The sequence below is a fragment of the Anser cygnoides genome, chromosome 2, assembly GCF_040182565.1.
Source record: "Anser cygnoides isolate HZ-2024a breed goose chromosome 2, Taihu_goose_T2T_genome, whole genome shotgun sequence".
Lineage (NCBI taxonomy): Eukaryota > Metazoa > Chordata > Aves > Anseriformes > Anatidae > Anser > Anser cygnoides.
In genome coordinates, this window is record NC_089874.1 from 100,031,171 (window position 1) to 100,058,705 (window position 27,535).

The 27,535-nt window shown below is 41.7% G+C and overlaps 1 protein-coding gene across 6 annotated transcripts in view; it reads right to left on the reverse strand.

Moving 5' to 3' along the window:
• Positions 1-27,535, reverse strand: part of CARMIL1 (capping protein regulator and myosin 1 linker 1) — a 186,694-nt gene that overhangs the window by 118,359 nt on the left and 40,800 nt on the right. The window contains exon 1 of one of the 6 annotated variants that reach the window (XM_066992705.1): positions 10,404-10,431. The exons of the other annotated variants lie outside the window; for them this stretch is intronic. The gene's annotated coding sequence lies outside the window, so the exon portion shown is untranslated. Of the gene's footprint in view, positions 1-10,403; positions 10,432-27,535 lie in introns of those variants that run through there. 6 annotated transcript variants of the gene reach the window in all.

Sequence of the window (27,535 nt, forward strand, 5' to 3'; positions counted from 1 at the left end):
ACAAACCGCCGCTAATTCTGGCCTGAGAGAGGAAACAATGGGGCATGGAGGTTTGTCAGCAACTTAAAACAAGGTCTCCTGGCCACAACATTTTTTTCATTACCTTGTACAGCTGTAACAACTCTACTATTATCACCTTTAGGCAGCATCCTAGCTTCGAGAATGATTTGTAAAGGGTGCTTCTTTAACACCTGGAGAACAAATAAATATAGACACTCATATATTTCATGTAACCCTGTCTGCAATGTGTAACTGACCTCGCTACCCTGGTACAGGTGAGATCCCAGAAGATGCTGAGACAGGCTCACACCTTTGGGCAGATTCCAGCAATGGCAGCAACGGGAGCACCCCAAGGGCAGCCAGGGTCAGTGAAGCAGCTTGGGTTGTGGTCACCACTGGTGCAGACTGGACGCCCCGACTTGCACTCGCGACTTTGGTATTGTATCCTACCGTTTTCACTAACTGCAGAGCTGCTCACGCAGTCATGACACGAATTTTCACCACGTTGTGAGCGATGTCCAATACCCAGCGCTGGAGCCAAGGCAACCCCTACAGACTGCAAAACTTCCCTGCTGTTCCTCTCACCACACAGCCTGCTCTGAGCCACGAAAACAGGAAACGGAGAGCTGCAGCATTTTGCTCCACGGCTGGCACAGAGAAGGGGGGAATAACACACGTTACTTTTTAACTTACCAGTGAGCCATATAATCCGAAAGGGGTTTTCCTTCTGTGTCTCTGTTACACACGAATAGCTCTCTAGCACATTAGTGTGAATATATGTTCATTTTAGATTTTTTTTTTCCACTTTCGTTCACCTCTATACACAGACACAATACAGATTCACTGCTGAGGTGCGCCTTACAAAGCACTGTGTACCAGAACACATTTCCCACATATTAGCCTTCCACAACATCCAAGCCCCCAGTACTCATTTTAAATAGTAGGTAAAAAAAACATGCAGGTGACATGTAACTCAGAAGACCCTGGACTCCAGCATCTTCTGTGTAAACATTTTTATGCTCTGGCATTATTTCTTTCCATCATAAGAAGAGCGCATTTTCTCTTCTGAAAAACCCTAACACTACCTACCCCCGGCATTAACAGCAAGTTTCCTTGTGCACTTTTGAGCACCTGCTTTCGGTTTAAGCCTCTGAAAATATAAGGGACTGAACAACACAAATGTCTGTACACCCTTCTTCTCATCCTGAGTTTCTTTCTGGGTTAATGGACAGCAGATAAGACTGGAAGCAGTTTGATGGGCTGCATATGATGCTGTTTCTATGCAGAGGAAGCTGGAAATAGATTTTGCTTCTGCAGTACTTTTATTCTTATCTTCTTTAATTTCATCTTGCAGAAATGCCATATTAAATATTTTGCAAACGGGGTTTTTTGGAGAGAGGGTTGCTCTCTTTGTAAGCATGCTATACACAACCCCTATGAAAAATGTTAAAGATCAGAAAACAAAACAGAAAACTTCAGGGACAGGAGAATTGCAATTTGATCCACAATGCAAGCATTTTATAAGAAACTCTTCCATAACCATTTACATTTGGCTTTTAGTTATCAACAATTATATGAAGATTCAATTAGTGAAGTGCACTTAGCTCCACTTAATATTAAAATATATTTTAGATTGTAAACTATGTTCTATTTAGACTGTAAGCCACACTTCCCAAAAGTAAAACAAACAAGCACGGTAAAACAATTTTCCTCAGTACCCAGTGCCATAAACCGCAGTCTCAACAACCTTAATCTTGGATAGCAGCAAGAATTAAGGGACAGTAAAAGATGTCTGTTTAATAAATCTGTAGAATTAAATCCCACCCCTCAATGTCCCAGGCAAACTGAAATACAAAACCAAACCAATGGGTGGAAAACCTCCAAGCCAAGACAGCTCTTTCCTAAAGCAGCAGTGCTGAGGGTGCAAGCCAACACCCTCTTCCTGAGCATCTCCAGAGGGGGTTACTCAGGATCCGCTCCTCTACATCACTTCAGCAGCTTCAATGCAGTCCTCAGGTGCACTCTGATTTCCTTTTCCTGCTTTTGCTTCTCCACAGAACCCTTTTTCCTTCTGTATAATACAAAGTACACATTGGCACTAAAATGACTATGACAGCCACTCCATCCTTAATCATCTGAGGTACGCTGCAAATCTTCATCTCTTTTTATATTGGCATCTTAAGACTTTCAGTGTCTCAAGGGAGGAATGGTGCTTAGTGCTGGAACCAGACGCTTGGTCGTTTAAAAGCCTTAAAAGCCGCCACTATACTCCCAACCCCCAAACCTGGATTTTTGTTAAACTGTTTCACATCTTTTAAGAAAATCATTTTAGAGCTAGTTTATTCCTAGGGTGTCACATTTCCCCTCTGCTAAAGAAATCATTTATTTTAGAGCTTAAACGTGCCTTCCAGAAATGGGAAGAGAAGGAACTACTCCCTCTCCCTCCACGGGAAAGCAGAACTAGCAGGGTCCCGTCCCTCTCACTCCCCATTGCCATCCCCTCACACAACAGCTTTCCCACAGCTCTGGGACCTTATTTTTAACCCCTGGGAACTGATGACGGCTGAGGCATCCTCTGCTGGCTGAACCAGTGCTGACTGCACTCACCCAGCAGCTTGGCCAGTTAGTAACTGGCGCTTCCTGAGGAAAACACAAAAGCTCCTTTGGCAGACCTGTCACCCTTACATGCACAGCAGCCATAAAAAACAGGTATGAGCAATGGCCCCACTGCCCCCACATAGGTCCAGCCCTGTTGTACGGGCACGCTGTCATACAGAAGACTTTCTTTCTTATGAAATTCTGCACCAGTCAGATGAATCCCAGTTCGCACTCCCTCCACCTGCGCTCAGCTCTGCACGTAATAGTTTAGAAATCTGCGAGCAGGAAACCTGGAGGCTAGGTTTGCAGATTCAGGCAGTGACACAGCTGATTGCATTTTCTTCCAGCTAGACGGAAATTCAGGAATTGCCACATTCCAGAAAAGCAATTTTGCCTCCAATGTCCTACAAAAACTGCTTGCAGGGTTTCACCCCAGTCCCCACAGATACACTGCCCTGTCTGCCTGAGAAGCATTCACTGCATGGACTGGGCAAAAACCTCTAAGTAACTGTTGTTGGAGGGTTATTATTATATGTACTCATTTTTAAAAGCCATATACGTCAATTATCTAAGTGTTTATTATCAAAAATGAGTATGTTCCTGTCCCACATAAAAGATATTTTAATGCTTTCTACTTTTGTAAGGATTTTTCTTAAATGTGTCACACGTTACCAGTGCTTTATTCATACAGATTCTTATAGAGTACATTAACCTGACAAAATGCATGTAATAACAAAATATCCCTATTTATTTTGGAAGAACATTGACTTATAACGGCCAAATGGAGATTAAACCTCCAAAAGTGGCAGAAACCACTCTAAAACTTTAAAATTACAATACATCAAATGTAAAAGCAACAAATAATTCTGCTCTTTGACCTTAGAAGTCAAGTAGAAGGTATTATGCTTGTTACCCAAAAAAATCACCAGAGCCAGCTCTGCCGGCTATACAGAGGACACTAATGCTTTATAAATTACCTTTGCCTCTGAAATTTAAAAAAAAAAAAAAATCAGAAAAAAAAACACCAGCTTTCTTTCAATAAAATCTCCACAAGACTCCGATGTAAAGGTCTTCTACGTCAAACTGTCTGTAAGATCACTTCTGTGGGTGAGGAGTTTTGGTTCTGTAAGCCATGAGCCACATGCTTGATGCTTCTTAATCATTGTTCATTTCAAAACCATGGCACAAGAGTCTCGAACAAGAAGAGAGCTATTTATTTTAAAAGCTTACTTCACTACAGCAGCCTTAAACCACAGACTCGCCCTGTCAGTACAAGAAACAGAAGTGTAAGGAGAACTAGATCCTTCCCGGTTTGCTTCCTGCATGTCAGATGCTAATTTCAAGAGATCGCTCCTGCATGCACCCTAAAATCAATCCAGGGTAGAGAGCACGGATTCAAAAGCGGTAACTAAAAAGCTGACACAAGACCACAGAAAAGAGGTGAGGGTCAGGACCCGCCTGGCTCAGCGGCAGGGTTTGCGCTGTGGCCACTGAGCCCAGCTGAGGTGGGAGCAGCTCCCCCAGCCTAGGCCCCGCGTGCCACCAGTGCCACAGGATGGGCCCAGCACTACCACAGGCCAGCCTCGCCTGTGGGCAAGTCAGTGATCCCAACAGACCTAGGTTAGCTGAACGAGACAGCTCAGCTACCAGCCAACAGCAGTAGAGACACAGGAGCACGGTGCTCTAGACGAGCTAACTGTCTAGAAACTCCCATCCATGGTCTTCTAAGTGAGAGCGAGCTCTGCCCTGCTTGAAGTCATCCTGGTTTTTGAGATACAAGCTAGGAAACTCATGGCTTCCTGGAAGATGACAACACAAGTGACAAGGCATCCTGACAATTTATAGCCTGCCCTTTCTAGGCTCCTGTTTTTCCAAACAACACACTCCTGCTATTGACACAGCTCCACTAATGATGAAAACAGCGAATTCATACAGACAAAACTCCAAGGAGCCAGGATCTATAAAACTTTAAGCACACGATCCCTAGGACTGTTTTTGCTGCCTGTTCAATAATATGGCTAAAGATGCTGTTTCTCCTACTACGGGAGAGGTATTGCTTTCAATAAAGCTGGGAAGCGTTCACATGAAATTCAACACTCAATAGACAAAACTTCATGTGTTTTTTTCAACGCTTTACTTTTTTTACAACTCTGACATGGGACATTTACACGCACCATTTGTGTCTTTTCTTTGTTCCTGAGGTACACAGTTAACTAAACCACTGGTGTAAAAAACACAAAACGAAACAACAACAAAACCACAAAGGCCATCAGCCCACTACAGAGAACCTTTGAACACAACTTTAACCCCAGCATGTTATCATCATAGCTTCAAAGCCAATGTAAGTGAGAGAAAACCAGACAAGAATCATTAAGTATTGCTGTTATTTCCCATCCCCCCCTTTTTTTTTTTTCACTTCCAAGTTGAGGTTTCTTTGATTCTTAATGCTGGTGAATAGGGTTTCTTAACTGCAAGACCAAAACCAAATGTTGGTAACAATATTCCACAATAATGTGGAAATGCTTTCCCTTCAAACCAATTACTGCAAATGTTCATTTTTTAGTGTGGAGGCCATCCAGTTGCTACTGATGCCTTTTCTTGCCATATTTTATTTTCAGGTGTGATTTTTATACTTAGTTTAGGTAGAACAAGACCTCGTGAGTAAAGCTATAGTTTGATTTACAAACAATCCATCTCCACCTTCAAGACCAATGCCTGCAATTGCAAGTTTAAGTTTACACCAGTTATAAAGAGTGGTACTAAGATACACACACCAATTTAGCTAAATTTGCTTCTAATGTAACTATCGTACTTAGCCTAACAAAATTCTCAATACCATTGATCAGCTATTGCTGGATTTATAAATCATCCATCAATTAACAAACTTGACTCAGTCAATTTTGTTCATCTTCTCACACAAGTCAGAAAGAAAATGATAATTCATTCAAGCTGTCTAAATTGCTGATCAATATATGTAAGTTATGACTTCTCAAACCACTTAATTTTTTCTCTTCTCAAGATCCTGTCTAAAATTCTAAACATTTTTGTTGTTGTTGAGCTTTGATCTTTCCATCAAGAGAGAAATATTGCCCAAATAAAAATAGAATTTTAAAAAATAATAAATTTTAAAAGCCTTCGAATTACACACATCAGCTTCCAAACGCACCGTGGATGGAAGATCCACAGTCTATGGACAATCCATGGTCTTATTAACTGGTTTGCAGAAAATTGTACCCAGCAAAGCACCAGATACATTGAAGATTTGAACTCTACCCACACACAAACTCTTACATTACCGAACTATTAATGCCGTTATTCAGATAGCACCATCAGTGATGTCAGTAAAATACAACCCCAAGACCTTCTACAACACTGGAAACATGGAAACAAAAACCCCACTGCCTTGTTCTACCTTCTGTTTCTTCTAGGTCGGGGTCCTGTGATCACTCTATTTGTCTACACCAACATTTTTTATTTTCTTGCACAGACTGGATAGAGATGTCTTCTCTCTCCCTTTCTTAAATCCTAGCATTTCTTACACAGAAAATGCACTAAGAAATGAAGACAAGAAGAAAGTACCCATGTCAACATGTCTGTAGAGGCATTTTGACTTTCAAAACTCCATCACATTGCAGAGTTCCCAGTAATCCTGAAAGGGCCACTATTTCCTGTTGGCCATTTGTTAGAAAATAAATAAAGAGATCTTCTGCCCCCAGGTGCAAATTTTTCTTAAAGTAGAGGTAAGGGAGAAGGAACCAACAGGACACTCTATTTACATCTACCTCATGCTGAGCAAGGAAGCTCCAGGGGATGTTATTTTGATCAAGCTAGGGCACTACCCAATGTACTTAAAAGAGTAAATAAAACTGTCTTTTTACCTCAAACTTAGCGTACATTATCACAATCATAAAGTATATAACATAGACGTGATTAAGGCCCAAATTTTAAAATGCAGATGCCAGAAGCAGGTAGGCATAACCCTTTGAAGAAAAGATGTCCAATACCAGGATTTTTACTTTTTCTGCATAACAAGTATCTATACCTTGAATAGATGTGACTGTGAACTCTACAGGTCCAGGATACACTTCAGAGACATATTTTCAACTGGACCAAAATAGACTTGGAAATGAAGGAGAAACACACCAAGCCTTCAATATTTCACTCAGATTTTTTTTTTTCCCCCAAATGAAAACAGATAACATGACCAGAGAAACCAAAACGTAATATGGGTTACAGAGACTGAGTAAGGGGGTTCTCAAAAGGGTTAATCTGTGCCAAGTCAGACTGTCCTGATTTAAAAGCTGTGAACACATGACATGTCTTAGAGACTCAGCTCTCTCCCAAAGGCAAGTTCACCCTGGGCTAAATTTGTCACCTTTCATATGCCTACATTTCAATCCCAGTGCACTCAAATCTTATATTTTCAAATGCACAGCCTGCCCTTTTGTCTGCAGCTGTTTCAGTGCTATTTGCACCAGGTTTATGCCTGGAGGTTCGCCCCCCTGTTCCTGTGCCCCTAGCTTGAGAAGCCCATAATTGGCAGATCTGGGACACTAAATAATTCTTACAGAAAAGCCAGGAAGCTTCTAAAACCAACAAAACCAACAAACAAAACAAAAGAACATCTCTGGGGGGGGGGCGGAAATGAATGAAAAACAGAGACAAAAAAAAAAATAATGTTTATTTCCTAGTCACTTTAACTGGGGAACATTTGATCCTCTGAACTGACTCAAGTTAGAAACATACTGCTTTTCAGTAGCAATCACAGCTAAATTCATACCTTGTATTAATACATAGAACTGCTTGAAGCACAAGGAACACTAAATAAGCCTCAACATCCATCTTCTAGGTCACACATGAAGCAGTAAAGGAGCTAATTAAAAGGTCACATGCCAATATGCAGCCTTACCATGCAGTTTCATAATACATCTCATCCAGTGTAACTGCAGGGCTATCACTAAAAGAGCAAATCCTACCACTTTGCTCCAGTACCAGCAATGACACCACCACCCAGCCACCTACTCAGGTCCGCTCATCTGAACAGGAGCTATCATATACATGTACACCAAATCAGGTCTCCGTGAGAGTTAAGTATCTGCACTTGGGATTGCAATTAATCCAGATTAAATGTGGCATAACAGTGCATTGTGAACTGCTGTGGCAGTTCCAGATAGAGCCCGATGCAAGTATGGATGCCCAAGTCAACGTCACCCACCCTGTCAGGGAAGCAGCAACCTCTGCCAAAGGGGAAGATGACAAACAGAAGTGGGCATTTCCAAAAATTAGCACAATTAGATCATCCAGAGCTTGGCCACTTTGTATTGGAGGGAGGGTCCTTGCTAAGGAGCTGGACAAATCCAATGATTTTAATTGCCACCTTTTTGCTTTTCTACATGTTGTCTTCAAGAAGAGAAACCCACAAAGAAAACAGCCTAGGTTCCTTTTTTTTTCTCTTTTTTTTTTTTTTTAAGAAAGGAACAGATATGAGGTGGGTATTTTTATTGCAGAAGAGAGCAGAAGTGGGAGGGTGATGCAATTGCAATTCTAGATAAGCCAGCAATATACCACAGCTGGATGACTTGGAGTCATTCTGTGATTTAGGTACATAGACCAAGCCCTGGCAGCCCTCCACTCTGGTAATTATCATCTGGCAGCTCATCCCCAGGCACTGTAACAGACACAGAAGCCTCATTTGGAGATGTCTCCGCCGATAAGTCTGGCAAAGCCCTTGTACGTCCAAAGGGCTGCAGTAGAGAAACCGTGGAGGTCCCGGAAGGAGTAGCAGAGGCTGGAAGCTGGAACAGCAGGTCAGGAGGGCACTGGGGAGCACAGGAACAAGCCCACACAGAAGGGTTCACATATTTGTTCAACCACTAGAACAGTCAGTACCATTTGGGCTGGTTAACGTTAAAAAGAAAACAAAAAGTCACCCCTTCCTACAATGGATAGAAGATGAAAACGCTGTATGAATTTACACTTCACGTTTCAGAAGCACCAGAGTGAAATCCAGCTCTGCTGACACTGTGCTACCACATCATATTCATTCTTTAAGAGCTAGCAGCCTCTTATCCTAATTTACTGGGTACCTGCTCAGAGTATCCATAGCCTGAGCTCTGAATTTCAATTCGAGAGTTAATTTGAATGCAGAAGCGAACACTTGTCCTGTCAGCCCTTGCCCGTTCTTCAGAGAAAGGAAGCTACTCAGACATGTTGCATAACTGCTCATCGGCATAATCAAAGAGATTGGACAGTAATTGGAAGGCTAATACCACTTCTTCAAATAGGTGCAAAAATATACTGTGAAAAGCCTATTAACAGCATAGATGAGGAGACATTCAACTCCTCTCAGTGTCAGAGCTTCTACATCGTTCAGAATAATTTAGTGCAGGATCCAAAGAAAATGTCCTCCCATGTGTATTGATGCTAATTCACAGAATTGAAAAGCAAATTCAAGAAGACTGAAGAAAAGAAATGAGTTAACTGTAAAATAACCTTCAAGCTTGGGCTAATTAACCTGGTAGCATGCCTAGTTCATATGCCCTAACATACATAAAGCATGTCATCTTGGTCAAGTCAGTTGTAATGCTGGCACTCCTGACAGTTCCCAATACACAAGTGGTTTATGAAGTGTGCTTTTAGCTTCCATTTAGGCTATCACTTCAGCCAAGACAAGTACATTCACACTTAAGGCAGTTTTCTAAAAGGTTCATGCTGTTTTAAAAAAAAAAAAAAAGAAAAGAAAAAAAGAAAAAAAAGATGCTTTTAATCAGAAAAATGTTTGACTATGCTCACACAAAGTTTGTTTTGCTTGCAGTGGTCACGTATATGGTACCCTCGACAGCATCAAGGAAGAAGACATTGTTTCCACTGAGACTATGAGGCAGAAACTTGTCTGATACAAGAAGTATAGATTATGTATTCAGATGGTGAAGTAGAAATGGAAAACATGAAAGCATACAGCCTGGTAGTCCTCTTACTTCTAATGTAATAACCAAATAGAGGGAAAATAAAATCAAGGCATTTTTCAGATTTCTTTTTTCTCATAGAGTTACATTCATAAAAAAATACACAATGGAGGGTGAAAATATATATAAAAAAAAAGTGTACATTTTTCTACAGGACTTCTTTGGTACTAAGTAAGCTGAAAACATCATCACGTTTTTTTTCCAACATTCTTCACAACAACACAGGTAGCAGTCCATTTGTTAGGTATACTTAGCAACTCCTTGCAGATTACTAAAATAGAATTAGCAAAGGCTCTTTCCGTAAAAGGTAACGTGCTTGAGTGCATAAAATCTTACAGAGAATGCAATAAGAGTATTTTAGGTGAGTCTCAGCATGTAGCACCGCTGCAGCTATACTGCTTTCTGACGAGAGCAGTGCAAAAACACACAGCATCTCTCCCAGAACTGCATGCAGCAATGAGGTTTCGTTTTATGAAAGAGTTTTCCCTTTCAAGGACCCAAATAAACAGACTCCCACCCACCAAAACCAACAGCTGACTCTCCTCTTCAGCAAAAATTTCTAATAAATTGCAACCTAAAAACAGACATTTTAATACACAACATCCTACAGGGGTTCCTTTTAATACATCCATAAAGCAGCACGTAGGATGTTAACACAGGGGACATAGGGCCCTGACTGTCAGGAGCCCCGTGCTGCACACCCCAGCAGCACCCTCTCCCTCCTGGCAGCTACCAGCTGTATTCAACTCCCCCACCCAGTATTTAATCCTACCAGTGGAAAGCAAGCACGAGAGAAATAAGGCTTTGAAACAAGAAATACACACCACAAACCCAGCTTACCTAAATGACCATCAACATCCAGTGCTGGAAACCCAGGTAAGATCTGACCTGCTCCTCTTCAAGGCTCTTCCCCAGCAGCCGCCTGAGCTCTGTCAGAAAGGCTCCTTTTAACTGTTCGTAAGCCTTTGGCTCACCGAGCCTTGCCGCTGCCAGACAAAACATGTTTTGTAACCTGGCCAGAGCTGACTTAACAGCTAAAAGCTCAGGAATTGTCTATTAACCACCCCTGAGGCTCTTCAGGATGTATCTTCTATCTTCGTGCAAGCTATTGTTTTGCTACTGCTTCTCCACATCCACGCAGTAACACCCGAATAGTTAACTGAGAGATGCAAGGTAAACAAGCCTCACTGCCTATTAATTACAGAGCAGCTGTACATTACCACATGCATTTAAATAAATAAATTAATAAATAAATAAAACAGCTCCAGGGTTGGGTTCATCACCAGAGAAGAGCCTTGTATAAATACAACAAAAATACACAACTACCTGATATCCCCTATTGCCCCGAACAACCCATAGAGGTAGGTAATAAGAATGGCAATGCACCTGCTGAAGAGCAAAGACGGAAAACTGCAAGGTTTTCATCGCTGAAGGTCAAGGCAATGACACAAGTCATACCCCAAGGCCTCCACCGTATACAACAGGGCTGCACTACCAGTTTATTTTAACAATCCAGATTTTTTCCTCATAGATACAAATAACAACACACTAATCGTATTATGTAAGATGTTAACTGTACGCCAAATGAACAGGACAGATTGTTATATTACTTTTCATCGCTGTAAAGGAGTTAGAAATTCAGTAGTGAGCATCCATGCAGGTAGATGAAATAGGGAATAACTCTGGGAATTAATCCTGCTCTGCTCCCTAGGCAGCCGTCAGACTGCAATGACAAGCAATTTATCTTCCGTCTACAACACTGTCAGCAGATGAGAGGAGCCACTGGGGAAGTCGGCTGCAGTCCACACCCTTCATCAAAACAAATTCGTGCCTCTGAGGAAGGAGACACGAGGGAACGCAGTCATTTGCCCAGCTACCCAGATACAGCGAAATTCTTGCACTCCAGAGGCTGGGCAAATTCTGCCTGTTTGCTTAGTTTTGCCCTGATGCTCCCCATGAGGGAGATGTGCCAAACAGATGCCAGCTATCAACTACACCTTCCCATCACAGACTCTGAACCGGCTGTGGCAGCCCCAACACCGTTGAATCTAGGTGATCCCAAAATAGGAGAAACCACACGAAGAGCAGCTTGAGAATCCAAACCAGAGTCCATCCCTACAAAAAAAAAACTCCATCCACAAAATGACTGCATCCCATTTACCTTTAGAAGCACTACTGGCATGCTTTTCAGCCATGAATCACTGCCCAAAATACAAAAGAAATTGCTTTGTACCCTTAGGAACAACAAAATACTTCTGGTTGGTGGCCGTGAGTCATGGGTATGTGAAGTTTTGTCTGAAACGAGGCATCTGCTAAAGCTGAAAAATTCAGGAACGGGCTTGTTTCAAAGTTGTTTGCCTTGGGTCACATATGTATTAAAACCCCAATTTTCATCAGCAATTATTAAATTTGCTCAGCAAGGATATTAAATAAAGTTCTTCTGCAAATTATAAAAAGTTATGAGCAGAAAGTTTCAGCTCTTTGCTTTTTGCCATCGTGCTTTACAGAATGCAAAAATTTACCTCAAAACCTTACAGACTTCCAGAAAAATCTTCCAGCAATGAAATCTCCTTCCTACAAAGAGATGGGCATTACTCCACGCAGCACACCAGCTCTTCCTCTGGGCATGCTTCAATGTTCTTATATCAAATGTACATTTCAATTCTTTCGTTCATTCATTTTTGCTGAACTGTTATGATTTCCCCCTCAGTTCTGCAGGAATACATCTAGACAGCAGTGGAGATTTGCAATACCGAAACGGTGTTAGTGGTGCCACTAATAAATAAATAAATAAAAGCAGTAATTTACTGCTGGAAACATTTTTTTTGCTTTCATTTAGACACTGTAACCAATATTAGAACTACTGCTGCTCATTATTATTGCCTCTCAGAATAAATAAATAAAAAAAAAGGGCATGCTTTCTTTAATAAAGACATTACATTGCCAATTCATTAATGATTGGGGGTGTTTCCACTTAAAGTAATTCCCAGCCGATTCCTGTAGTTGTATCTCCCTCCACAACTCCAATTTGTCATGAAGATGGAACCATTGACAAATAGGCATTGGCTAATCAGAACTCCTCCGTGGGTTTACCCAGCCTTTTTTGCAGACAAACTTGACTCTGACAGAGCTCTTCCCCACTCTGCAAAACCCCTTTTAACAGTGGAAATACCCCACCGATGCAGTGTGGGACCTTGCTGATGCCCAAGTTTGTAAGATGCCATTGGATCACCTCCTTTCCCTGCTCTGCTCTGAAGAAGGCAATGCCAGTTATTGACTCAGCTCCAAGCAGCAGAAAGGGAAGAAAGCCAACAGAAAGCAGTAAGCCTGCAGAGAAATAACTGCCCTATATTGTTAGAGGGGAGGGAGACGGAAAAAAGGGAAGAGCACCATTTATCCCAAACACCATTGAAAAAGAGCCATCTACCAAACAAAATGCAAAAAGTAATTGCAGTTTGCTCTGTAAGTCATTGAGTGGGGCTGTGGATTGTAAGCCAAAACCATCTTTCAACTGCAGACATGTCACCAGCTGTTTTATGGAGCTCAGACTCTGCTCTCAAAGTGCTTCTGGCTGTGCATAGCCAACTACCACCAGGATTCAGCATTTCCCATTTCTAGGCTTAAACGCTGCTGCTTTCCCACACTCATCCTCGGTCAGCGAGTCCCACTGGCCACCCTCCAGCAATCCCACGGGCATCAGGATACCCAGCTCACCTGGGGATTTTGTTTGGCTGTGGACATATTTAATTTAAAGGGAAAAATATTTAGTTCTAGCAGTGTTGAAAAAGTTTGTGCACGTGGGGAAGTAGCAGGTACCGAGCTGTACAAAACCAGCCCGCAGTGCGCACCGTAACAATTCCCTGTCTCATGTTAAACAAGCAAAGCAGACATAACAGCCAATTATTTTTGTGAATGATCAATCTGCCACAGCTTAACCAGATTCCGTAAATGTTTAGCCAGGCATCTTAGTCACCCTCCTGTGATTTTATCTCGCTGGGACAGCGCAGCCGGCACGCACACCCAGCCACAGAGAAGGGCACACCGACTGACGCCTGCTTTGTGTCCTGCGCACCAGCCGTAGTCTGCTTCCGCTCTGGCTTCAGCTTTCACTTATCACGATGCCAGCTCAAGTGTACGTAATGCCTGGGTACATTAATTTCCTAAAGCGCTGGGGAGAGGTGGGGAACCGGTGTGCAAAGGTCTTGTAGCAGCAAGAGGCTGTTAGTCTCAGAGCACACAGAGAGCACAGCAGCAACTCCCTACAAGTATACTCCAAGTGCAGCTCTCAAGCATCTATTCCTTTTCATCACTTTGTTTTTGAATAAATTGTACTTCTGTATGCCTTCTGAATACGGTACCTGGAATTACAACAAGAAGGATCAAAAGAAAAACCTGTAAGATGCCCTTTATGCTATTTTGTAAGTGCGGATAGATAGGAAGATATAAGAACCTTGTATTTTCGTAACCAGGTAAAACCAAACATGGAGCTCACATTCCAGAACTAACATGAAGTCAGCTCTTGTACAAAGCTTTACCATTTGTCATTTCTGTTGTTCTCACCTTCCTAATCTGGGAGCTCATCGTATAAAATGTCAAAAAGTTGGTTGGAAGGGGATAACTGTGAACAGGGAGAGGGCAACCTGAGCAGTAAAGCTTCTTGGATTGGGTTTGCAGCCAGTATCGCATCCTGGGCTACGGCCTCCTGGAGAACAAGGGTGGCATCTGCTCTAAAGCACTGAACACACAAGTACACAGCTTTTGTCTCCACAGAAATATTCCTAGAGCAGGAACAAACCAGTAGATACAGTATTTCATTCCGCGATGCTACTGCAGAGTTGTTCTTTATGAAGGTATGGACCAACCTAGGAAAGAATGTGTAAATTGTAACATCTGAGAGCAAAGCGAGGTAGGAGTATGACCCAGTGAAAAGGGGCTTAGAAAAAGAAAATACAAACCACATTGTGGTTTTATGCTCATACCATAGAAGTACTTAGACAGCCAGAGTTCACACCATCAAGTTTCCCAGATAATCTAAGGGAGAAAACGCAACTCCCAAGAGGCAGAAAATGATGAGCCCTCCTCTATTTCTTCTTTCCACACTCACCCTTTTCCATTTAACATTATCTCTGTACTTTGCATAGCTGGAGAAAAGCACAAATCTGCTGCACCTCATCTTAGAAACCGCTTTTATGAAAATAAAAAATATTGTATTGTGTCAAGCTCTTCACTATACGAGGCACATAAAATTTAAAAATATGTAATTGATTTTGGGTGTGCTTTAAAAGTGTATTTTAAAGCGTGTCAAGATCGAAACACTCCACTGACAGCTATATCTGCAGCGTATGCTTCAAATGACAGACAGAGAAAGATTGTCTTCGTGTGTCACAGGGTGCACAGATTTGCAACCTCTGATAGATTTGTTGGGGAGAAGAGCAAGGGTGCTTCTGGTGCCCGGACACCCTCCTTTCAGCTTCATGTGCTGAGTCATAAATCAGCCTTTTCAGGTGCCTTGAGTCTGAAATGCTGGAAAGACCCTGAATACACACACACTTTTTTTTTTTCTCAACGCTCTATATTTAGCATCTCAATGAAGTTGCTATTCCCTCCCTCCTTCGCCTTTCCCCAAGATAAAAGAATGCACTGAAAAGGAACACACAAAAATCAACCAATCTGGCCCATGAAACACGAGCCACATTCACAGGACAAAAATAGAAAGCTTTCATCTTTCATTATCAGACACTCTACCACACAGCACAGGAAGCCACAGCTTGAGGCAACTATAGGTTTCAAATACTCTTTAAAATGTGAGCAAGGCTTTCCTTTTCTGCTCTGTGAAAAACAAAAAGAAGTTGGCTTGACAATGACAAAAAAACATTAGAGTTGAACAAGCCTCTCCAGTGGCAATCCAAAGAGAAGGGTCCCGGGGCAGGCAGTTGTTGAAGCAATAGCATCCCTCCCACTGCATAACTTCTAGTGTTCAGAACGACAGCCCTTGCTTTCTCACGTCTGGTGATTTAAAAACTGTACGTTTTAAAATCAAATTCTAAAATTTTCATCTGTATGATTCAGTCCTAGCCCCCGGAGGAAGAAAAAGGAAAACACCATTGCTAGAGATTTGATGTTGCGTGAGCTTCAAAAACCTTCCTTGCCCAAAGCCCTCCAGCTTCCCTCTGAAAACAGCAACCTGAATTTAATGGGATTCGTAGCTGCTTTCTAAGGTTTGGAGCACCTTCAGCCTCCATCTTTACAGTCTCAGCAACATATGTGGCCATCTGCTGAGCTTCAAATTTTTATTTTTATTTTTTATTTTAAGAGAAGTAGTGAAAGAACCACCATGCAAAGTCACAATCCTTTTTCAGGATATTTTTCTGGTAGCTTCTTCATTTTCTTACCTGCTTACCTACTCTACAGTTCTGCAGTGAAACTGGAGACCATCCAGGTTCGCTCACCTCATTAGAAGGGGAAACGCTGCTTACGAACCTGAAAGGACTTCAACATGCCATGAACAAAGCCCCCAACGGAAACCTCATGGACTATTTAAACTCACCAAATGGAGTCAGTCTGGCTTTCCGTCATTCACATCTCACCCACTCCTAGCATCCAAAGGGCACGTTGGGGTGAGGTGGAGGTAATACTCACATTGCATTCACATTTCTTAACCCAGCCATATGTTTCTGCCTCTTTTGTCCTTGCAAAATCCTGACAGGTAGCAGAGAAATTGTTTCCTTTTACACTGACAGAGTTCAGCAAAGCAGCTGTGCGAGCACAAGCCTCTTCCTGGGCAAAAGGACGCGGTGCCTGGAAGGGTCACCTGGAAGGGGGCAGTCCTGGGAAGAGGAATTGCTGCGGCTTTCAAAGCACATTGCACAGCACAGAGGCTGGGTGAGCAGTGGCAGAAATACTCTACTGGGGTGGAAAAAGAAGTCAGAACACAGTTTTCGGTTTTTCTACAGCGTCACCGTGTCTTTTAAACAATGAAATGAAAATTTCACTTAAGCATCCCGTAATACACAGAGAATCTGACGTCAGTGTGTCCTACAGGCAACTTTCAACAGTCTCCAAATGGAATTATCCTTCTTATTTTCCAGCCTGGGAAATCCAAGATGCCTGTGAGGCACAGAGCATGAAAACAGAAGCAAGACCCAGAGACCTTAATGCACTCAAAACCAGATACACCTCAGTAATCACCATCTATGGATTCTTAAAGAACTGGCAAATGAAACTGCAAGGCTAGGTGCAAGGACTTCAATAAAACTGTTATATATAGGGTGATATATGATTTTAAAGTGTTCAAACACACACACAAAAAAATCCATTAAAAAAAAAAACAACAGAGGAAGCAGAAAACAAAAACAACTAATCCAGGCAACTGCTGCTAATAAAAATCACCTCAGTAGAAGCATATGGCATTGGAACATGCTGTAATGGGAGGCGTAATTAAAGAAAGAGGTTAAAGGAAAACAGAATAAAACACAGCATCAGTTTGCCAGCACCAGGAAAAATAAAATAAAACCAAATCACAGACCAACATGACGCTCTTTTTAAACACAGTAGCTCATTTTTTAGGCAAAGAAAATATGTCAGTCCTAACTCAGCAGCATGCAGGACTCTGCTGGAGTGGAGATGGGAACTAAGAAGAACATTAAGGTGGGTAGGGTGCTTGCTAGGAGGCTCCTACAAAGACCAGACCACTGCACAAGTCAACTTTTCATCTAGGACACTGAGACAAGATTTGCCAGCATATCCTCAGCACTAAGTCTAAAAGTTTCATCAAGAAGTGGTTAAGGGGAAAAATAACTACTCGTGTGCTCGGATACCAGAAAGAGCGTGGTGTATTTGCACTCCGAGATGGCTCTAAGTGTCCCTCATATGTACTCAGTATGCCTTGAAAAAGAGAAGAGCTACTTAAATTTGATTTAAAAATGATTTAATTTGGCACAAGAACAAGTATGGCTAAATTGACTGTGAGTGCATCTGTGCCTGAAATTAGAAGGTTCCTCACACCAGGAAAGGGAGACATCAGATGGGAGTGGTGGAGGCAGGAAGCCTAAGGTGGAGCCCGGCTAATAGGTGAGCCCTATTGTATGGTGTGGGGTGCCTGTAACAGCAGGGGACTGACTCCGTGACCCAGACCTCCCTAGCGAGGGTTTCTTTCATTCATAAATATTTTAACAGATTTTGATATAGGTGGATGCCTCCTATTCCACGAGAGCTTATTCAAACAGGTACTTGCATAGTAATGCTTGCCGAAAGACTTGAAGATTGCAGTTGCACTAACTTTTTAGTTAAATATTTCCAAACGGTGACAACGCCATGAAAACACCACTTTCTGGAGGGGAAGGGGAATTGCTTTGTTCGTTTTAAACCCTATTATGCCTCCTTGCTCTGAACAAACCTCAAAGTCCCTGTGGGAACAAGTTCTGGGACTGGCTTCAGGACAGCAACACCTGGCACACGTTCTCCACACAGGGGCAGAGCAAAAAGGATGTGTAGCAACAGTCCAGCTAATGTTTTATGTGGCTGACATGTAACCACAGACTTAACTGAGAAAAAATAAGGCTTAATAAAAATTAGGAAACACAAACTTTAATAATGGCACTGTAAGGTGGGGATTTTCTTGCAAGACAGAGCCCAGACTAAACTCTGCTTACACACCCATAGTTATTACTCCCTACTGACTGGCCTTTCCTATTACTATCTAGCTGGCTTTCTTCTAACTAGTCAGAGGAAGTCCAGTGGAATTTGGGCTGTTAAGTTCCTACTAAACACCTGGGACTCTGCAGGTCTTTAATAAAAGCAGGGGTAGCCTCAGCTTGATGTAGGCAGGTCCAGCAGCACTCAGTCCTCCTCATAGAATTTATGTCAGATTCCTACAGAAAGCAAACATCAATACTCCAATTCAGTTATATGAGAATGTTCCTACTAAAGCATCTCATTGGGAAGATGGAAAAATGCAGATGCTATGATGGGAAAAAGATTTAATATAAGCCATGAGAAAAAAAAAATAAAAAAAGGCTAGCAAAAAACCTCCACCCACAAACAACGGATTCAGAACAGCATGATAAGTAAGAGACACAGAATTAGCTGCCAAGATGTGAGCAGTAATAAATAAACAACAACAAGAAAAATCCACAAAACAGTTGCTTGATTTAGAAAGAAAAATCAAAATATCCTTAAAATGAGTCAGTAAATCAGATCTTATTTCTTCCAGTAAGTTGCAGTAACATGAACAATAACATTCCTGAACTGGAAGTTATTGTTTATTTTATATAAACACCAAGCCCAAAGTTCTACACAGAAAGATTGTGTACTTTAGAAGAAATTAATTATTTTTATTTATTTATTCATTACTGAGATTTAAAACAAAACCCAGCTGTACTTCTAGATTCCTCTGCTGCAGAAAAAAAAAGGAAACTAACAGAATGAAATGAACACCTACAAATCCAAAACAGTTCGCAGATGGGACGTGAAAAGGCAAGAAAGTAAAGAAGGGGAAAATCATGCTCATCTAGTTAATCAAAGTAGGTTTCTATTTCTTATTAGTCTTGCTAAATAAAACTCCTGTGCATTCTGGGACAGCACAGAATTGTGAAATTTAAGTGCTTCTGCCTACACAGAAATGCTATAAAATTACCTATAAGGCTAGATATATACTGCGCGTCCCCCTATCCTGCTGCAATACTTGAAGTCTGGACCTTCACCCATATTTAGCTGCATTTGGAATCTCACAGAGTGAGCTCTCGTTTCTACAGTGTACAATGCTGCTGCATACCCCAAAAAAACAAAAGGACAAAGGAAACTCGCTTGCTGTTCCCCAACTGCTATCCACACCACACTGTCAACAGGCTTATAGCTTTCTGCTTTTCTCTACCTCCATTTAAACTAAGAGCTGCTCTTCATCCACTGAATGATCAGGGAAGAACCTACAAAGAGGCTGTCCCAGCCAACAGGCAGGACCCTGATGGAGGCGTGTGAGATCTCAGCCTGTCCAAGACCTTGTCAGTAAACCCAAGCAAGTCCCCCGTACTTCAGAGTACCCTCTTATCATCCTTCCTTACCTTGACTATTTTGTGGAAGGGATAATGCCTTGGGTAATAAGTATGTAGTTATGTCTAGATGGCACAAACTGTAGCATACAGAAAACCCCGAACTAGCTCAGGCTCCTGGAAGCAGCCCAGCCACTGCATGACGAAGCCACTGCTGGCTGCTCTCAGCTCCTCCTTTCTTTGCTATACAGCTTCCAGTATCCAACCTAGTGTGGTCTCTCCCCATCACATTGAATCCTGTGGATAACTGCATTTGAAAATTGCATTTAGACACCATTATAATTATAAATAACAGAAGAACAGGTTGCCTTGAAGTATCTTCGGTTTTCCAGGCCAAGGCAGAACAGAGCTCAGAGAAATGCCCCGCTTATTCTCACCTACCAAAGAAACAGCCTCACTGCACTCAGGCACGGCTGTGATCCTCCCGGCAATTCAGACTGTGCTGCCTTAGTTTATGGCTCCTGCTCACCTGCTTTGAGTAACCCACGGCAGCCACAAGTCCTGCTTGGGATGAAAAAAAGCACAGCACAAACACAGGACAGTCTCCATCAAACTGTGTACTTCCCACAGACACAGCTGCTTCAACACGACAGCGTTAAAATATGTCAGAGCTGTTTCAAGACCCTGCTCTGTGGGAGGAGTTGCTTTTATTAGTATGGAAAAAAAAAAAGTTTCAAGAGGCAGTTTTATTTATCACATCTTCAAATTTTGTTTTCCTTATTTGAACCTTAGATTTTTAAATACAGTCCAAACATATACTTACCCTTCTTGAAATCCCTGTTCAGGGAACGTACAAGTCATAGCAGAACATCAGAATATACCATATATACGAAATCTGACTAAAAAGCAGAAACAATAGTTTTGGTTTTTTTTTTTCTGTTAGTTAATATCCCTTGGGTTCGGTTGATACATTATTCAGCTGAAATATCAGGACATTTTGGAGAAACGCTGATTCTGCGGAAGGCTCAAAGCACCTCCCATATTCATAAAAAAAACATTTAAAATATGGCATCAGATTCCTTAATATTTTTATCCTGAAGAACTTTCAAGTCCCAATCAGGATCATTGCCACATTGTGCTAAAGCTGAGAAAAAGTATATTTAGATCTGATCTATCTCCAGTGCTCTTGCAAGAAGACATGCAACATATGGCAGATGAAAAAAAAAAAATGGGGCGGGGGGCAAAGGAGAAAGTGACAGTAAAAAATACTTCAAATAAAAACTTTACATTTTCAACTAAAATAAATTAAAACATGTCATTTCTGTGCCAATTGTTTTGCCTTCCATCTCTTTATTCACAACAGTAGTCATGTGCCTTATTTCTAACTAGTACCTTAAACTATTAATTAAAAAAAAGTTTTGCATCATTATTAAAATTTAATATTTCAATGGCTCCCCAAAAATAGAATCACAGAATGGTTTGGGTTGGAAGGGACCTTAAAGCCCACCCAGTTCCAACCCCCTGCCATGTGCAGGGACACCTCCCACCAGACCAGGTTGCCCAAGCCCCATCCAGCCTGGCCTTGAGCACCTCCAGGGATGGGGCATCCACAGCTTCTCTGGGCAGCCTGTGCCAGTATTTCAGAATTCTCATTTTGAGAATACTTTCCAAAATATTGGTGCCTTTTTATTTTTTTTCCTATGTTGAGATAAGAAAACATTAATTTCCTGTCACTACGCTAGAATTCCCAACAGGACAAAATACCACTAAACTACAATATCACAAGCCAATGACTCATACTGCAACCTGGTGACCTTTAAGAGGTAACTGAGAATTTACATGAGCTCACTCCAGGCAGAACTGAGAATGGAGGTTAACCTACCTTTCCTCATTTTACTGCCAAGTCTCATAATATCAAGTGTTTTTGTAAATTCTCTAAAGCCTTCCGAGCATGAGACTTCAAGCTTACAGAGAAAAACCTGGATATGCTACTGAAGTTCATTCTAAAAGCTAAGAAATCAGAACACGAATAAAAACCACCCACTGCTTTAAGAACAAGTGCAAACATCAACAATTTTTCAACTCAAAACTCAGAAAATTATCAAGTGAAAACGCACAGTTCTGGAGGACGTGATGCACAGCCTTAAAACCTGAGCTCCTCTGTTGGACAGACTGCAAACGAAGGCTCCCAGCACAGCTCCACCTGCTCTGCCAGAAGAGCGGGTGAAACGTGGTGTTTTTGCAATGCACACCTCACATAAGGACCTGGTGCTCAGGGACACGGTTTAGTGGGCGATATTGGTAGTAGGGTGATGGTTGGACCGGATGATCTTGAACATCTTTTCCAACCTTAATGAATCTGTGATGCTATGACAGCCCTCTCCTGCAGAGGTACCACAAGACAACCGAGGAGCTAACACCACATCTTGACAGCAAATTAGCCCTTGGGGCTCTTCTGCCCCTCAGTTCCACCCCAATGGGGCAGGCATAGCTGTTGGTGGCCCTCAAGCAGGTAAAGACTTTGGTTTGCAGCTCCAGTGGGCAGGAAGGAGGACAGGCAGAAGGGGTGACTGTTTACTTCCACCCACCAGCGGCCCCGAAAACCGATTGCTTCGATCAGCACAGCAGAGGCAGCGTGTCCTGGGGGTTAGTAGAGTGTAGCTGATAACCTGGCATTGGGAAGATGGTGAATGGTGAACATTCTTAGCCCTCCCTCCCCTTTATATTTATTTATATGTTTCTTTTGGGTTTAAGCTATCTTAAGATACTTAGGGAGATGGTGGCAACTACCTCTCCCAGCAAATTAACCTGCAGTGGCCCAGCTAGAGGCCAGGCCCTGCTCTTGGATTAATTCTCCAAGAGGGCAAGCTATGAATAAACTACAATATTATCACAAGCCAATGATTATTACTGCAACCTAGAGACCTTTCAGAGGTAGCCAATTAATTCTCCCTGCCCTCGCTGCCTCCACCCCAGAATCAAGGGCAGCAGGTGAACTCTGAAAAAGGAGGTCTTCCTCTCCACCCACCTGCTAAAATGTAATGCTCTGTTAAATACTGCATTGTTTGTTTGTTGTGTTTTTTTTTTCCAGTCAAGAACTGCTGTGCCCACCAGGCAATACCTGCAGCTGAGTGCGCCCTGGATGGTTGCGGGAATCCTCTTGAAAGTAACAAAAAGTAGATTGCATTCATCCAATAAGAAATTACTTCCCAAAGGAAAAAGAAATTGAAGATGCATGTGTCAACATGCCCAAGAAACAGAAATTACTTGTGAATTTCCTCTCATTTTTTTGGTCTTCCTCATACCTGTTTGATAGGTCTTTTTGGATAGGTGCAATGACCACTGGTGCTCCACGTGTCTGTGCGCATGCCCTCCCCTTGTTATTTATCGAAGTCTCACTTCAGCACACATTCAGCAAGCTGTTACACTAAGCATAAAAACAAGCAAATTATACAGTAGATAAAATGCCAAGCTTCTCTTGCACTGCCAGCTTCGTTAGAAAAAAAGTGATGAAGTATGCATGCATATAATCACAGTAATTAGACGCTCGTAGCCAGCTGAATATCAGTGTGCACGCATGCTTACATTAAAGTAGCGGATTTTGAAAACTGTAAACGTGCAGGATCTGTGCAGTCCAATGCTGCAGAAGAGAGATGGAATATTTTTTGGCTAATTCAGCTCTTTCTCAAAGAAAGTGCTATAGTGTTGTCTTTACCATCGATCGCTCAGTACAGAAGAGAAGTTGCGTTTGCTGTACAGCAGCGCTCTTGTTGTAAACATTTGGTGCATAAAGGAATTTAAAACTTGGCTGTGATTGTGGGTGGCCAAGCCTACATTTGGCCAATTTAATAACGCTGTGTATTTTGGTCTGCTGCTTTTTTCTTTTTTTAAATTTGATTCTGCTAGTATTAAAAACATCTCCTTTCTTTGCATATTGTTTTTCCCTTTGCATGTTGTATAGCCTCTCACTGAGAAAGCCACTCAAAAGTTGGCATTTAAATATGGATGAAAAGCCTTTCAGTTGGTTAGTTTTTCAGTTTAATAGTTAGTTTTTCAGTTTAATAGCAATAAATGCATAAATCCAGAACAGAATCAGTCTTCAATATTAGCACGTCACTTAACTTAATTCCTTTAAAACAAGTCTGCTCATCTGAAAGTCTGCTCTGTTGCTAACCTCAAACATCAAAGTAACCCCTATTTACAGGGCTGAAGAAAGTTAATCTGCCAGACTGCCCTACCTTCCTTTTCAAAAACTTCATCTTTTAATGTATTTTAAAACTGCATGTCTTGGAGTTTCCCTTTCCCTGCTAGAGTAATGATTTTACATCTTTAAGAAAATGCTTGCTTTTTGGAAAGACAAAGAGTAGAGAATAATGTCTTCTGTTTAGGACGATGTAGTGACTAACTTTCTCTAGACATGTCAGCAAAGTTTTCCAGCAGTTACACTCAGGAATAAAGTTAAGAGCATTCTACATTCATGTTTTGCAATGCAAAACAACTGCTTTTTCACTCTTTGTATTGATACATTATTTTTTTTCCATCTCATTATTAGAATGTCTTGAGCCTACAACTAGGCTTATGAATCCACGCGTGTGCTTAGCTTTACACAGCCTATAGTGAGCCCACTTTCCTCTCTCCTCCATTCACTGAGATTTTGTGAGACTAATGTTTGAAATAATTTCATTCCTATTGAATTCTGTTAGGAGTGAGTCAGTACAGTCACAGAATAACCAGAAAAAGGTGGCGAGAGAGACAGAAAGGGGGGTGGGGGGAGGAAATATTTGGGAACTTTATATTTCACGTTGTTGTACCTCACTGTGTAAACATATCAAAAATTATTATGCAAATTTACTCTTCAGGAAGTAGAATAAATGCAGGATTTCTATCACGTGAGTACTATAGGGTTGAAATGTATTAAGACATGATTAGCATTATCATAGCTGTTCTTGCTCTGCTGTAATCAACTCAAGTATACGGTTGGTGTTACAAGAAACAAAAAGCTACCATGAGCATGAGCATCATGACTTTTTTAGAATGTATCTAATCAGTGCCTTCCTTGATGAAGCAAAATGAAAATGATTACTCAGGACGGATATTATTCATTTTATTCTCTGATGACAACAAAGGACGGTTTTCTCCATAATCCTATAAACTTTACCATTGTTAAGACATAGGCAGAACTTAAAGGCTCTTCACCTGTTATTAGATATTTTGCAACATATTTGAGGCTTAAGAGGGTGGTATCTTGCAAGCATTTATAATTTACATTTCTTGTGGAAAAGAGTAGTTTTTCTAATGTCTGTAAAGGAATCTTTCCCCAATGGTGAAGTTATCCCTCAGTTGCATCAGGGAAAAGTTCTTGACACCAATTATACTTAGTTATTGTTCTATATTCTTTCTACAAGTCATTTACTTCATATTTTACCATACTAATTGTTTCAATAAGAAGTTTCTAATGAACAGGTTATATGACAAGATTTTCTCCTATCACATAGAAGGAATAATTTAACATGCAAAGACAAAAATTCAATCTGAAATACTCAAAATACAATTGCTAATAAAAGTCTTTTTTAAGGATCAGTTAACGAACCTTGCAGGTCTCCTGTTTGCTGAAGAAACACAACTACAGAAAAGAATCTCCTTGTTGAGAATGGGACAATACTAAAATCACACTGGGTCCCTCACACTGTTGCAAACAGCAAGGGCTACAAGTTTCCTTGTCAGAAGTCATAAAACACTTCAAAAAGCTTGGCCGCTGGAGAAGACGCACATGGGAGAGACATCTGTGCGAGAGATCCTAGCCAACGCATCGAGAGTTGGTTCTGAATGCAAAGTGGTTAATGAAACAGATGTGAACAGCCCCCATCCTTGGCTGACTAAGATTTGGGTGAACATGGCCACGTACCTCATAAATGGTTGCTTTAATGAAGCGTCCAAAATCCAGAGCTGCTCAGCACGTGTCACTGTCCGGATGAAGCCATTAGGAGCTCCTATTGCCTTCTCTGCCCTGCGGCACTGCCCCGAGGACATCTCTGGCAAGCTGTCATTTCTACTGTGCCAGCCCCTCTAAGATGGTCGCTCCCATCAAGGTTTCTGACAGCAGAGCACGACTTTCCCTGTTCACACAGCTTGTTTACACAATGAGACATTAACGTGTCAGGAAAAGAAGTGCAGAGACAGTAGCAAACAAGAAAAACTTTGCGCTGTTACAGCAGCTGCACCACACACAGCACTAAGGGCGCAACACAGGTCTGTCAGGCCCGGCGCTGCAGACACCCCACAAACGGGACAGGGACGAACACCACAGACTCTGTAAGCTAATGAACAGCTTTGGTAACTACTCTAGACACAAACGTTGAAAAGAAATCATCCGACTACAAAACACCATCCAACAGTGCACCCCAGACCGAGACAGCTCCTCGCTTCCTGCAAGTTTCTTTTCCAGGCTTGCCAACAGCCACCCAGAGCCGCCTGCTGCGTGCCAGACAGCAGCCCCAACAGACAAAGCTCTCTGGAGCCCGTCTCTTTACAAGTTATCCCGGGACACCATGGGATGCCCCCTTTTCTCTGGGTTTATGCCGTGCCTCAGAAACGGCTTCACTGAGGCAAAGCGGCTTTGTATAAACCCACAGCCCCGTTACCCTCTGCTCTGAAACCACCGCTCTGGTCCTCTGGCAGAGAACCACAAAGAAATCCTCTGGTTGTGTGCTGTTGTTTCCTCACCATCAAGAGCCCAAAGTAGATGGAAACACACTTCAGCAAACATTACGCAATATTTGAACGCTTCCTAATGCCCATCGAGCAAGCAAGGTGCCGGTGCAGTACCACTTGACACACCTTTCCTTTCCATCCCAAAGCAATTAAGCAGGCACGTCCAAATGGCTTCCAACACTTAAGAACAAAAATGTTATTCTACAGCTGCCCAGAAACAAGTTCGCTCAATGTCAGAATATCAATTATTAAATAAGACTTCAGACCGCTAATGTTCAGATTATAGCAGCACAGAAAAAAAGATTGCCCTCAAACACACACTAATTACTAAGATAGCAAGAATAAACCTAAGCCAATTCGTAGAGCACAGTTAAGTGTCTAGTCACACAGATGCTTTTCAAATAAATAATAATAATAATAATAATAATAAAACACTTAAAATTCTTTCAGTCTTAACTGAAAAGTCACTTGAACACGCAACTCTACAGGTGCTACCTGAGTAGCTGGATTTAGGCACATCCTTACCTACTTTGCTGAAATGGTGCCCAGGTAACTTATTAAATTTTTATACAACTGTCTGGCATAAAAGCCATGTACTTCATTAGACACCCAAGCTTACTGTTTTGAGACCTAAAAGAGACATCTGCATCTATTTAAAAAACATCAGCAAACATTTAACTTGCCACTGATTTACAAGGTCTGCAAGGTATTTGCACTCCATGAGGTCGCGTGCTTTTAGTCAGAGGTTACAGGAAAAGCAACGAGGAGGGATATGTATCACAATGTAAATCATATAAACCTGTTCAGGAACTTCCTCTTACAGCAGCACAGAAAATATTAAAAAACAACCTTCAAACAAATGATGGAGGTCAGCCTAAGGTCATTTAACCATTGCTAGGAATAGCAGGCATTTAAAAAAATAAAAAAAATCCCACACATCAAAAGAAATACCTTAAAGGTCCGGTCCAATTTTCTATTCAGACAGCTCAAGGTTCATCTTGTTTTCAGGCTTCCCTAAATCATTCCTCAACATCACTGCTTGTTTAAAAAACAGAAGTGAAAAGACAACCTAGGCTATATGGAGAAATGTAGCATATGTCGGTGGGAAGAAAAAAAAAAATTCAATCCAATGCCACCATTCCAAAGAAAAGACCCCAACAACTCTTGGCAGAAATACAGTGCTTTAGACTCGTGCTTGGAACGCTGAGCCAGAAAAAGAAGGACACATGCCTGAAAACGGTACTCAAAGACAGAAAAGCAAGTTTAAGAATTGCT